Source organism: Podarcis erhardii, assembly GCF_964252035.2.
Source record: "Podarcis erhardii genome assembly, chromosome: 16".
NCBI classification, from domain to species: Eukaryota; Metazoa; Chordata; class Lepidosauria; order Squamata; family Lacertidae; genus Podarcis; species Podarcis erhardii.
In genome coordinates this window covers 35,469,275-35,483,848 of record NC_138514.1, presented here as the reverse complement: position 1 = coordinate 35,483,848, position 14,574 = coordinate 35,469,275, and the positions used below count along the sequence as shown (strand labels likewise).

At 48.5% G+C, this 14,574-nt stretch overlaps 1 protein-coding gene across 1 annotated transcript in view; it reads right to left on the bottom strand.

Moving 5' to 3' along the window:
• The window catches only part of LOC309331766 (LHFPL tetraspan subfamily member 7 protein-like), an 86,389-nt gene that overhangs the window by 25,842 nt on the left and 45,973 nt on the right, over positions 1-14,574 (bottom strand). The window lies entirely within an intron of this gene.

Genomic DNA, 14,574 nt, shown 5'->3' with positions numbered 1-14,574 from the left:
GGGACCTCTCGCTTCAAAAGGAAAAGAGAGCAATCTAAGCCAGAGGCCGTCAACTGCAGTGAACTGGCGAAAAGGAAACCTTTCTTTGGCTCAACTCTAAAAACTACTGCCAAAGAAATTCACTGGGCACCACACACCCCACGCCAAAATTCTAGTACAAGGGTTGCCAACTTTTTGGAACCAGCGGGTTCAAATGTTGAGAGTGTGCTAGGGGCATGCTGCCTCTGACAGCGAAGGAGAGAGCGCAGCCACTGTGGCTAGCAAACATTGAGAGCCTCCTTCTCTGAGAATTTGCCCAATCCTCTTAAAGCGATCCAAGTTGGTGGCCATCACTGCCTCTTGCGGCAAAGAGTTCCACGGTCTATGCTGTGTGAAAGAAGTCCTTTCTTTCCTCTGTCCCAAGTCTTCCAACATTCAGCTTCATGCTAGAACTCCCCACTGAAGGATGGTTCTCATCCTCCAGCACATTTCACAAAAAACTCCGGCTGGAATTTTGGAAGTCCGGTGGAATTTGCAGAAGCAAACCAACAAAACAAATCTAGTTGTCTCCATGTCTGCAGCACAGGCAAAACTTAAGGTTCCAAAAGAGTTGTTTTGATGCTAAAACCCTCCACTCTCCCTCCTCCAGACTGGCAATCTGCCTGGAGGAGGGAGAGTGGGGCTGAACAGGCTGCGTCTGGGAGACCAGAAGCCCCTGAAATTCATTTCCATCCACAGCAAACAGACACACTCCCTTGGTTTACATTAGATTGGGGTGTAGGCATGTGTAGGCAATGTGGTTTCTCCCCATTACCTCCTGACCTCTGGCCACGCCGATGGGGAGTAGAGTCCAGCAACATCTGGAGTGCACTTTGTTGGTGATCCCTGGCCTAGATTTATTTATCTATGGTGGTAGAAGGAGTTAAACCACAGCTGTAAGCAAAGCAAATGTCTAAGAATAAAAAGGGGAGGTGTCTCAGAGGAGAGGAAATCCCCCAATTTCCCCTGGAATCCTCTGCTTTCTAATTCATTTGATTGCATTAAAAGACCCAACGGATCACTCTGTCTCCAGGCACCACCGCCATCCTGTTATCTAAGCTCACAGCTCCATGGCTGCCAGAAAGCCGTTTCCCCAGCTTATGGGAAACTGAGGGAGAGGAGTGTGATTTTCAGGTTTGTTAGGTGGGGCGGGAGGACAATCGCTTTCTATTTTGGCACAGTGGAAATTAAATTCTCCCGTGCTGCGTACAGGCCTCCCTCCCTGCCCGCTGCCCCTTTTACTAGTGACACAGAAAGCCAATTCACTCAGAGAGAGGCCGAGGTCGCGGAGGGTTCAATAATCGACCCAAATACAGACCTCTGTGTTTTCTGCTGATGTTGGGTAAACGCACGCTGTCGTGGCCTTGCAAAATAAAAGCTACTAGTCCACACACAGACACAACTTGCCTGCCTGTCCATATGTTAGTCATCTCTGTCAAATCAAATAAAGAGGGAGGAGGAAAGCAAAGGCTGTTTTACCCATTAGTACAAAAGCTAGCTACCTATGTCTGAGCATCATGGCAAAAGGGGAATCATTCTGCACTGGAACTTCACCCCTTCCCTTCCAGCTGTCTTCGCATGGGGAGACCTGCCTTGCAATTTGAGAACTATTGGTTCAGCATTATGCCCCCCCCCAAAAAATACATCCTGTGAATGGCCCAAGGAAGGGAAGTTCAAAGGTTTCTAGTAAGCACAATGGGAAGGACCTTGGTAGGAGAGCCAGGTTTAAGTTCAGGACCATGGACAGCACTCCTGCCGCTGAGACCAAGCATCCATGTTGTCTTAGCAAGAGCCTGGGGCCACTAGCTGAGGTTTAGCAGGCGTTGGATAGTCACTGGTGTCCCCTCTTGACCAGCTAAAGGGACACTGCCTTTCCCTGCAGCTGCTAACTCCTTCAAGATAACGGGGTGTCTAGCGGCAGGGACCTCTCCTCAGGGATCTTTTGCGACCCCAAGGGGCCCATTGACCTGCCATCAGAGTCTGAAGGCAGCGTTGTCTCAGGGTGGAGGGGAAGTGGACTGACGCCCAAAGACCAACACAGGGTGGACCAGGATGTAGATTTATCCCCTCTCAGTGGTACAACTGCTGGTGGACTCTAACTCAGAGGAGTCCTGGTCTGGGACCATAACAGATGCCACACTAATATCGTGCATGACTCATTTATTACATATTCACAAAGCCACATTACAGGACACATCAGCTGGTCGGGGGGGGGGGGCTCATTGCTGAAACATTCCCCACCATTTTTTAAAAGACTGGCAGGGGGAGACAAAGAAAAACAGAGGCCTACATCGAGTGTGCACCTTGCTCCGGTGTGAACAGCTCGCTGCCTTTTCACATTTAATTTAATTTGAATGATAATTAAAACCTCAACAGATGCAAATGGGACCATCTGCGTAGCAGCTGAGGTGGAGGGGGAAAGAGGTGGTGGATCTTGGGGAGGGGGCTGTCGTTAGCGCACAAGGCAGTCAGGATGGAGCGGGGGGGGGTTGGACTGGATTGTGACAAGCTCTAAATGCAATTGCATGGAAATGAAGCCTCGCCATGGGAAGGTAGTGGTCACTGATAAACAGTGGTTTCTAGCTAGATGAATGAGCCTTCCATAAAAGGAAGAGATCAAAAGCTTCCACTTTCAAAACAACCACCGTTCCCTGTTTCGTCTGGACTCAGGGAACTGTGGTTTTCTTTAGCTGTAATGAGTTAAAACAAACCCAGATCAGATTCTTTTCTTATCAGGTAATTCCGGGACCGCCTTTCCTGGTATGTCCCACAGAGGACCTTACGATCTTCAAACAAAAACATCTTGGAGGTCCCGGGCCACAGGGAGGTTAGGCTGGCCTCAACCAGAGCCAGGGCTTTTTCGGCTGTGGCTCTGATCTGGTGGAACACTCTGTCACAAGAACCTACTCCCTGCAGGACTTGACATCTTTCCGCAAGGCCTGCAAGACAGAGCTGTTCCATCAGGCCTTTGGCCAAGGCTCAGTCTGACCCCCCCCCCCTTTGGTAATGTTCACAGAACTCTAGCCCAGTGGTTGCCATTAATTTGATTTTGAATTGATTTTAGAACGCTGTGTTACTTTTATTGTTGTTAGCTGCTCTGAGCCCGGCTTTGGCTAGGGAGGGCGAGATATAAATAAATAAATAATAATAATAATAATAATTATTATTATTATTATTAGGGTTGTGCAACTTGTTCTCTGTTGCCGTAGAGGGGTGCTAGAGAGAGAGAGGAATGGGGACAGAAAGAGAAAGCAAAAAGAGGAAGAGAGGGAGGACAAATGTGTGGCCCCACCCACTCCTGACTGCAGCCCCCCCTGCTACGCCAAAGAAAATGCACCCACTCCTGATTGCAGAGCTTGCAGTGAACTTGCAAACAACGATCAGAACTGCAGCAAAACAGCTACGTGATTCTTTGAAATTTTTTGTAGTTAAACCAGAATCCAGGAGGAATTTGAGACAGAGAAGACAAACGGAGCCCTTAAAAAAAATGTAATTGGGAGGGAGGGAATACTGCTTCCTTACTTCAGCCTTACTCTGGGCCCCATTCTGCTATGACTGACATTTCTGGGACCCCGACCCCACAGGTGCTCATAATCACCCAGCAATTGCAACTTGGGAAAAGTTGGTCACCATGGGTACAAAAGTATAAGGTAACCAACAGTGATGAGGAACTCAGAGCCAGGGGCCAAATGTCGTCCTCTCTAGCTGGGACACTCCACAAGCCACACCCTTTCTCCCCAGGCCACACCCCACGCTGGTCCTGCTTTGCATCTTCCTTGAGTGTTTTTGCCTGGCTGGAAATAAATAAATAATAATAATAATAATAATAATAATAATAATAATAATAATAATAATAATAATTTTAATATCCCGCCCTCCCCAGCCGAAGCCGGGCTCAGGGCGGCTAACAAAAATAAAACAGTACAAAAGTACAGCATAAACAACACTCTAAAATCATTCATTATAAAATTAATTAATTCAAGCCACTGACTAGCATTGGGCCAGAGCTCCGCGAAGATTGCCGACGGAGGGAGTCAGGCTGTGCCCTGGCCAAAAGCCTAGTGGAACAGCTCTGTCTTGCAGGCCCTGCGGAAAGGGCCTTAGTCTCTTGTGACAGAGCGTTCCACCAGATACTGGACCCGAGGACAGTCGAGGGGCCTCCAGTTCCTTCATTGTATCCAAATTGGCAGGGAGGTCATGGCGGAGCAACAAGACCTCCGCAAAAAAGCTCGCAAATGCCTCACAGCTGTGTGTCAAATTGTTATTTAAATTTGGCTGTCCCTCAAAGGACGTTAAAGACCTGATTATACTAAGTAATTGCGCTAGGCGAGAGCTAGCAGATGCAATGGAGGCCGAGAAGTAAGACTTCTTAGCAGCCTTCACCGCCATCTCGTAGGTTTTCATAAAAGCCCTATAAGATGTTCTTGAGGCTCTGTCACCGGCACCCCGCCATACTCGTTCTAGCCGTCTGAGGTCCCGCTTCATTTTCCAGAGCTCCTCGGTAAACCAGGGAGCCCGGTTTCTGTGGGGTCGCAGAGGGCGCTTAGGTGCGATCTCATTGATGGCTGCCAGGAGCTGGATATTCCAGCCCTCAACAAGCTCAGTCAATGAGTCGCCAGGGGGAGAAAGGTCCCGCAAGGCTGGGCGGAATCTCTCAGGGTCCATCAGCCTCTGCGGGCGAGCCCAAATCGGCTCGCCACCTAAGCAGGGTGGGAGTCGAAAGTCAATCCTGGCTTTCAGAGCGTAGTGATCAGACCATGGCACCTTCATCAAAGGAGACATGATCACATCTATACCAACGCCAAAGATCAAATCCAGCGTGTGGCCTGCTTGATGTGTCCTTGAACTCAGAGAATGCCTTTTGCTTGTCTCTTTTTTTTTTTTTTTTAAATAATTTTTATTGGGTTTTTACATTTTATAACAACAGACACACACACAAAGACAAAGACAAACAAACACACAAATACAATTACATACCCTAAGTTTCTTTACCCACTTTCATTGACTTCCCCCCACCCCCTCCTCTTACATCCCAATTCCAAAATTAATTCAGCAAGTTCTTACCTAACCTCTTAAAGATATTCACATTGCTTTTGAAAATTAAATTCTTTTGTTTATCTATATTCAACTATCCAATTCTCTTATAATCATTAATTTCTTTTTTTTTAAGGTCGATCTAACTTCCCCTTCACAAATTTTCCCTTTATTATATTAATTATAGGTCACATTGACCAAGTAAAACAAAACATAACATTTTATAATTCTATTCTCTCCCCCCCCTGCCCCGGTTTCTGTCCCTTCCTAGACAAATGTCCAGAAAACAAACAAAAAATAGTTCTAGCCCGGATTCCTCACGTCCGAGGCGTCTGATTCTCTGTCAGTCCCTCTCTGCCAACTATATTGGTAGTCCTCTTTGATGGTCCTAAGACCCCGAAGGAGTTCAGTCAGAGTCAGATCATATTTTCTTTCATTCAGAATGTTGAAGAGTGTTTGCTGCGAAAGACCATCTAGTTTTCCATACTCAAGAGAAAAGTCCCAATCATGTTGCTTTGTTCTTTCTAGTTTTAATATTCCAAGTACTCCAGGGGCTTCTCTCTTCTTCTTTCTCATCTTTCGCAGGTCTGTAATCCAGAGGTCTTCTTGCTCATACTCTAACGCTGCAGATTCTTGGTTGATATTTTCCACTTGTAGTGTCTGAACTCCTTCTTTTTTCTCTGTCAATTCCAAAGGCATCTCTTCCTGCTCAGCTGCAGAATTTTTATCATGCATCTCCTTTGTGCATTCAGCAGAGTTGTTTGTTTCAGGATTCAAGGTCATAAAAACTTTACTCAGAGCCATACTCTGCTCCTGCAGGATTCCCACGAGAAAGAACATTTTTTCTATCTCCGCCAGTAATTTTCCCTCTGCAGCCATTGTAATGTCACTAATTCCCCCTAGGGGGCTTTCAGTTATTTAGTAGTCCTTTTCCAATAATCTGTTACTTTGTTATTATCAATACTTTGTTTCCAATCGCCTCAGTCCAAATGTATCAGCTTTAATTCCAAGAGTTATTAAATAGCAAAATTCTTTACTTTGTCCGCCCGTTTGACAGCTTCTTTGACAGCTGTCAAACTCCTTTCACTTCTTCCTCCGGGACCCAAATAGGACACTCCCGGGTTTTTTGGGGGGGATACACACAAAGTTCCAAATTCCCTTTCTCTCCAGCACAAAAATCTTGTTCTATCAAATTTGTGAGAAACTTTTAAATCATCAAAACAGTATTCATTCCGCCTTAATTCTCCGTTCCTTGCTTTGAAACGTCAATAAGTAGAGGGGGTGCGGACTTCCCTTTAACACATCCCCCGATCGTGCCGAATTCATAGGATAAAATTTTTAAAGTCCAAATTCCACTACTCACGGGTCCTTTGTTATCCAGTCCAAATTTTGGGAAGAAAGTCAGCGCTCTCCGGCCATGGCTTGCGGCTTCGCTCTACTGAGGTAGCGGTCTACTCTCAGCACCACGCCACTCTCCGTACCCTCTCCGCAGCCTTTAAAAAGGCTCTTCGTGGGTCGGGGAGGGCGCTTAAGGTGCCCACCGAGTCACCAAGTCCGCAGGCTTCCGCGCCTGCGGTTTCTGAGGGTCCCCGTGTCGCCGGCACGGCAAGACCCGTCCTCAGTAGAGCCGATTCCCTCCGGAGCTCGGAGGGAATCCGCCATTAGCCGTTCGCGCTAACCCGGAAGTCCCGCCTTTTGCTTGTCTCAATGGAGGACGGAGGAGGTGTGTGTGTGTGTGTGTGTGTGTGTAGGCTAGGGGAAATTTGCATTTGTTGCCCTGCCCACTTTTGCCTCTGGCTCCACCCACCCACAACAAGTGGACCCCGGAAAGTTGCCCAGAAGGGGAAGGTGGCCCTCAGGCTGACAAAAAACCCCACTCCTGCTCTACGGAAACACTTTGCACGTGCTCAGAAGCTAACTACGTCTCTCTCACACATACGCGCACTCCGCTGTTTGTTGCTCACCAACCCTTGGTCGGGAAGCCGGACTTTGGTGGGGAAAGTGCTATGATTAATATAGATCGAGTTTGAGCCATTAAGCAATATCCCTTTGCCTCGAGCCCTGGAGTCAAATTGATTACCGAGTTACTTTTTAAAAGTAATATGATAGAGTGGTCCACGGCGAGTTTTGAAACAAGGCCAGAAGACCCATTTCGCCAATAACGCGTCCTTGCTGAGGGATTGCTTGGCCCCGGGAGGGGGAGGGGAAGGGGAAGGTAAAAATGGGGAGGGGGCATTTCTGACTAGGATTGCTTAGGAGGGGCTACGACGCACCCTCAGATTTCGCCCTTTGCACACAAGTCGAAGAAGCAAAAGGCAAAAACGAAGACGTCCCAAGTGTCTATATTTAGTTTTCTTCATCTGGAACCTGGGGGGTGGGGTAACAGATTGGTGCCTGCAAGCATCCTCGCTCCCGATCGCTTCATCTGCGTGCCTCTTGTTTTGAGGGACGCAGGTGGGCGAGGAGGGGCTGGGGGGGGGCAATTGCCCCCGCTCTCTCTAAGCGGCATCTTAACATGCGTGCAATTAGAAACAAGTGGCAAGAAGACAAGAGTGCCGCAGGCTGCGGCGTCTTCTGTAGCGACTCTCCCAAAGTGGCTGCTTTTCATCGGCCAATTTTGGCACTGACAGGTGGCTGGGTTTGCTTTCTTCTCTTGTTAAGAAGGCTCAGAGCGGGGAGGGGAAACTTGCCAAATGGCCATGATCCAAGGAGGGGCTTTGGGGAAGAACATGAGGAGAGCCTAGCTGCTGGATCAGGCCAAGGGGGGCCCATCTGGTTCAACATCCTGTCCTTGCATTGGCCAACCAGAGGCCCCCAATGGGAAGCCCACAAGCAACTTTCCCCAACTGCAGTTTCTTCCCAGCATCTCGGATGCAGATGCATTAACGCCTCCCAGCAGCCAAGGTAGAATATTGCCATCAGATTTTATATCACATGTCTAGTTATACACCTTTAGGCGCCAGGCAAAAACATTCCTCTTCAAGCAGACCTCTGGCTGATTAACATCAGCTACCCTTTTAAATGAGGGACACAGGTGGCGCTGTGGGTTAAACCACAGAGCCTAGGACTTGCCGATCAGAAGGTCGGCAGTTCGAATCCCTGCAACGGGGTGAGCTCCCGTTGCTTGGTCCCTGCTCCTGCCAACCTAGCAGTTTGACAGCACGTCAAAGTGCAAGTTAGATCAATAGGTACCGCTCTGGCGGGAAGGTAAACGGTGTTTCCGTGCACTGCTCTGGTTTGCCAGAAGCGGCTTCATCATGCTGGCCACACGACCCAGAAGCTGTACGCCAGCTCCCTCAGCCAATAAAGCAAGATGAGCGCCACAACCCCAGAGTCGGTCACAACTGGACCTAATGGTCAGGTCCTTTACCCTTTTAAATGTGTTGTGAAATGAAGGATAATTGGTTTGTTTTGTTCTAATTTTTATTATGTATTTTGTGTTTTCTTTATTGTATTTTTATGTTGTGAACAGCCCTGAGAGGCATTATATAAATCCAAATTAACAACAACAACAACAACAACAACAACAACAACAACAACAACAACAACAATAGACAGGCTCCAAGAACAGCAAACATATGTACCTGGTGTATGAACACACACAAGCATACACAATCAATCCTGCACAATGAGATATAATACAATATACAAAAAAGAAGAGAAGTGAGTTTGTGCAGGGGTTAAGCACCAATTTTAGGGGAGCTAAATAAACTGGAAATCACAGCAGAGTAATGACTATTTCATCCAAAAGAACCACAGAATTCTTATATTAAAAAAAGAAAAAGAAAGAAACAGAAAGCACACGAAAACAGTTAATATAAAAAGGCGGCCACGCTAGTAAAAGCCTTCTGAATAAAAAACAACAACAAGACAATTCATGTTCTTTCTATACAAATTGGGCAACGGACTATTTTTATAAAGCAAAACTTTGCCATGACCTGCCTGGGCAGACGTATTAATAAAGCGATTCTGTTGCACAGGTTAGTTAACCGGGAGCTTTGCAAAATCACTGACGTGCCACGTTAATTAAACTCGGTTGCTCGCCAAAAACAGATGCTTTAAACAATACCCCAAAGCTTGTGTACACATATTTTCCTGGGATGGGCCCTCTGGATGTTCCCATCATCCCTGACCATTGACAGTGCTTGGTTGCATGGTTGATGGGAGTTGGAGCCCAAAAATGTTCAGAGAGCCACAGGTACAAAGAGACATCTGGTTGGCCACTGTGAGAACAGGATGTTGGACTAGATGGGCCATTGGCCTGATCCAGCAGAGATCTGCTTAAGTTTTTATGTCCTAGGGGTGGGGCATGTCGCTTGTTGGGTCAACATCCCAGCTTGCCCTCAGCCAACCAAGTCACCTGCTTGTCCTTTCACCCTTCCCTCCGATCAGATTTAATTAGGCATGAAAAAATACAGTGGTACCTCTGGCGGCAAACGGGATTCGTTCCAGAGGCCCGTTCGCAACATTTTTGTTGTTGTTTGTTGTTTAGTCGTTTAGTCGTGTCCGACTCTTCGTGACCCCCTGGACCAAAACACGCCAGGCACTCCTGTCTTCCACTGCCTCCCGCAGTTTGGTCAGACTCATGTTGGCCACTTTGAGAACACTGTCCCACCATCTCATCCTTTGTCGTTCCCTTCTCCTTGTACCCCCCATCTTTCCCAACATCAGGGTCTTTTCCAGGGAGTCTTCTCTTCTCACGAGGTGGCCAAAGTCTTGGAGCCTCAGCTTCACGATCTGTCCTTCCAGTGAGCACTCAGGGCTGATTTCCTTCAGAATGGAGAGGTTTGATCTTTTTGCAGTCCATGGGACTCTCAAGAGTCTCCTCCAGCACCAGAATTCAAAAGCATCCATTCTTCGGCGATCAGCCTTCTTGATGGTCCAGCTCTCACTTCCGTACATCACTACAGGGAAAACCATGGCTTTAACTATATGGACCTTCTTTATGACCTAGGTTTGTCATTGTTTGCAACATTGAAAGAGCGCAACCCACAGTGGCGCGTCTGCGCACGAGCAAGTTGCGATTCGCAGCTTCTGTGCATACGCATGACATCATTTTGCGCTCCTGCGCATGCGGCGAAACCCAAAAGTAATCCTTTCCGGTAATTCCGGGTTGCCACGGGACGTAACCTGAAAGAATGTAACATGAAGCGGACGTAACATGAGGTATGACTGTATGGCAGAAACGGTAACCCGCGTTCAAGTTCTGCTTCTGCCAAGGAGAGCCAAGATAGCCAGAACTCTGGCTGCCTTCTTTTTCTCTTTCCTCAAAGCCCTCGGATGTTGCCTTCAAGGTCAAGACAGAGTCCGCCTCAGCCCATGAGCTCCTGTGTGCTGCTCCCCATTCCCTCCTGAGCTGCTCTGAACCGTGGATGCTTAGCAGCAATTAACTACAATCTGTTCTTTCTGCTTGCTGTCTTGGAATTTTTTTTTTTAAGTATAGAAATTTAATCCATCCAAGGATATCTCTGCTTTCCTCTCCCACCCTGAGAAACACCCTCTCCTGTCAAAAGTGAAGGAGACCATTTTGCCTGTATCCACTTAGGAAAACCGTGCACATCCTCAACCTCATCGAAATTTTCCTCCCGCCCAGATGAAACCTGTCAATACATCAAAGCCCAATCTTCACCTATAAGCTTGTAATTATCAAAGCAACATGCCGGGAGGATCAAATGAGCCCGCGTGGGTTTTCGGCGCTGCTTTCCCAAGCCCTCTTGCACCAATTAAAGAACACGCCCAAGGTCTGATCTTCTAAGGGCACCAGTGCCAATTTGCAAACCTAAAATAAAAAGGGAGCCCAGGGTGAGCATGGAGACCTACCAAGCAGGGTGAACAAGGTCATGTGCCAGGACGCAGGTGGGGCAAAGTTTCTCCCTGCCCCAGAGCGGTTAATGAATGCTGGAATTTGTGACTCCATGGTCCTGATCCTACAGCACTTGGAAGGTCAATGTTTTGGAGTACGATAGCCAAAGCGGTTGCTGTACGGAATCCAAGGCAGCACTGGGCTCAACTACTTTGGGCTGCAGGTGGGAGAGCCATTGGGGGGGGTATTCTCCCTGGAAACAGAAATTAGTGTGCTGTGGAGTCAGCTAGGTAAGCTCATTTCCTCTCCTGATGCACTAAGCCATGGGTAGGCAAACTAAGTCCCGTGGGCCGGATCTGGCCCAATCGCCTTCTAAATCTGGCCTGTGGACGGTCCGGGAATCAGCGTGTTTTTACATGAGTAGAACGTGTCCTTTTATTTAAAATGCATCTCTGGGTTATTTGTGGGGCATAGGAATTCGTTCCTATTTTTTCCCCAAAATATAGTCCAGCCCCCCACAAGGTCTGAGGGACAGTGGACCGGCCCCCTGCTGAAAAAGTTCACTGACCCCTGCACTAAGCTTTCTGCTTGCAGACGTGACTTGTCATTCAAAAGGAACCCCAGCCCCCCAAACCACTGGCAACCCGAAGGGGGGTGTTCCCCCTTATCATCTTGTTTTGTGTGCACATTTGGGCCAAGCTGGACCCACATATACAGGAATGAGAGAAATACAGAAAGTGACAGAGAGTGACAAGGCATGGAGCTGGACAATCTTAAAAATTACCCAAATTATACCTCAGCTTGAGATAGAAAAGTAGCTGCATTAATTGACTAAACCACAGAGCCTAGGACTTGCCGATCAGAAGGTCGACGGTTCAAATCCCCACGATGGGGTGAGCTCCCGTTGCTCCTGCCAACCTAGCCGTTTGAAAGCACGTCAAAGTGCAAGTAGATAAATAGGTACCACTCTGGCGGGAAGGTAAACGGCGTTTCTGTGCACTGCTCTGGTTCGCCAGAAGCGGCTTAGTCATGCTGGCCACATGACCCGGAAGCTGTCTGCGGACAAACGCTGGCTCCCTCAGCCTATAGAGCGAGATGAGCGTGCAACCCCAGAGTTGTCCGCGACTGGACTTAATGGTCAGGGCATAGCTGTCAACTTTCAGATTTGAAAATAAGGGATCAGCAGCCTCGAAAATAAGGGATCAGCAGCCTCACCTATCCTGGGGACAGTCTACGGGATGTCTAACAATCTGGAACAGCAGTGGGAAGCAGCAGGAAACGGTGCTGGAATAAGGGAATTTCCCACAAAAAAAGAGAAGGATGACAACTATGGGTCAGGGGTCCCTTTACCTTTACCTAGATTATTATTATTGCTTATATGCTGCCCATCTGAATGGGTTGCCCCAGCCACTCTGGGCTGCTTCCAACAAAATGTTAAAACACACCAAAAGCCCCTCAGACATTAAAAAAAACCTCCCTGAACAGCGACAGTGGCTATCCAGGATTTCAGGCAGGGAGTCTTTTCCCCAGCCCTTTCACCCAGATTGGACCTGGGACTTTCTGCCTGCAAAGCAGATGTTCTGCCACTGGGCTGCATCCCTTCTCAAATGCCGAAAGGGCATCAAGTTGCATTGGCAGTGAAGTAGAATGGCATGGGGGGGGGGTTCTGAATTCGGTCAACTGCCATCTGCCTCTTTGATCAGTCCAAGTCTTTCACTCAATCACCAAAGGGGACAGACAATTAAAGGCAGGGAGGTGTTAAAACACCTCCCCACAGGAGACAAGAAACAGAGATCACAGAGGCGAAGCAAAACTCCCTGTTCAAAAGACTGACAGGCGGCTCAGATCTTGCAGAGACAAATTTGACAAAAGGCTCTCCCCGCCTGCAAGCGCCAAGATCCAAGGACCTTTTCTTCCCTACTCCCGAAGGAGAGTCAAAATGGCCCCAGAGCGTGCGCACAAATCTGTGTGCGTGGAGGCAGATGTCTCTTGTGCACGTGCTCAGCCAAAAAATGAGGACCACACACTACAGCAACTTGCAGGGAATTTCTTTCAATTGCCCCTGCCCAAGAAGAGGTCCCTAGTGGGCCACACACCCAACAGGGGAAGAGAGAGGGGAACGAGGTGGCGCTTTTCACATGCAGAGATTCCCCTCGGACGCAGAGAACTGGGTCAAAATTTCCATCCCAATTATCAGTCTCCCAAGTGACAATATCTTCTCTCGCTCTGTTCCCATATTTTCTAATGGTGGGGGTGAGGTTCACCTGGTTCCAGCTTGATGGGGATTTTAAAAGTTCGTAACTTAGCTCAGCTCGTCCTTTGGTGTTAGAACAATAAAGGTAAAGGTACCCCTGACCGCAAGGTCCAGTCACGGATGACTCTGGGGTTGCACGCTCATCTCGCTCTATAGGCCAAGGGAGCCGGCATTTGTCCGCAGACAGCTTCTGGGTCCTGTGGCCAGCATGACTAAGCCGCTTCTGGCGAACCAGAGCAGCACACGGAAACGCTGTTGACCTTCCCACCAGAGGAGTACCTATTGATCTACTTGCACTTTGACGTGCTTTTGAACTGCTAGGTTGGCAGGAGGAGGGACCGAGCAACGGGAGCTCACCCCGTCGCGGGGATTTGAACCGCCAACCTTCTGATCGGCAAGCCCTAGGCTCTGTGATATAGACCACAGCGCCACCTGTGTTCCCTCTCTCTCTTAATACTAGATACTAAATTGGGGGGTGGGGAACCAGAGCAGCGCACGGAAACGCCGTTTACCTTCCCGTCGTAGTGGTACCTTTTTATCTACTTGCACTTTGACGTGCTTTCAAACTGCTAGGTGGGCAGAGAAGGACTGAAGAACGGGAGCTCACCGTGTCGCAGGGATTCAAACTGCCAACCTTCCAATCGGCAAGTCCTAGGCTCTGTGGTTTAGACCACAGGACCACCCGCATCCCTGTTAGAACAATAGCAGGCCCACAATTCTGCAAGCACCTGGAGAAAATGTGTTTTATTATCAGCTGTAGTTTGTTCCAAGCATTGCAACTGGGATAGATACTGGCAAAATATATATTAATGTGGACCATGCCAGACCAGGTTGTTGGGTGGATCAGAGACAGCCAATCTCTAGAAACCAGGCACCATCCCTGGATTGTCAGACATGCTGGCTGGGGCTGACGGGAGCTGAGAGCGCAGCAATATCTGCAGGGCACCACGCAGGCCTCCCGTGCTAACCCATCTTAGCCCATGGCACTCCATGCTCTGGTAATGTCCAGGCTGGACTACTGAAATGAGCTCTATAAGGGGCTGCCCTTGAACACACCTCAGAAACTTAGGAACCTAGGAACCCCTACTGGGCAAAAGTGGCATTTACATTTGCTGCCCATGTTGACCTCCAGAGGGTCACCCAGAAGGGAGCACAGCCCTAGGAGTTAATCCGGATGCAGAGCCTGAAATCCACCAACACAGGGCCTAATCCGCCAGGGACTGCCTTGGCGAATGCTTTGCAGAAACAAAGAGTGTGATGAGGTCTGGAGAAAAGAAGCCTCGTCAGCATCGCCATCCAATATAATCTGTCGAATTAATGTGCCTTTGCTTGCTCTCTCGCTCTCCCTCCACTGCCATTGCTCCCCAATGCCCTGTGCTAACATCAACACGCCCCCCCCCCCAGCTCTCCAAGCAGCTGGGAGCCTTTATTAAGCTAATGGGATACTGCAAATGGTCTCCTATTA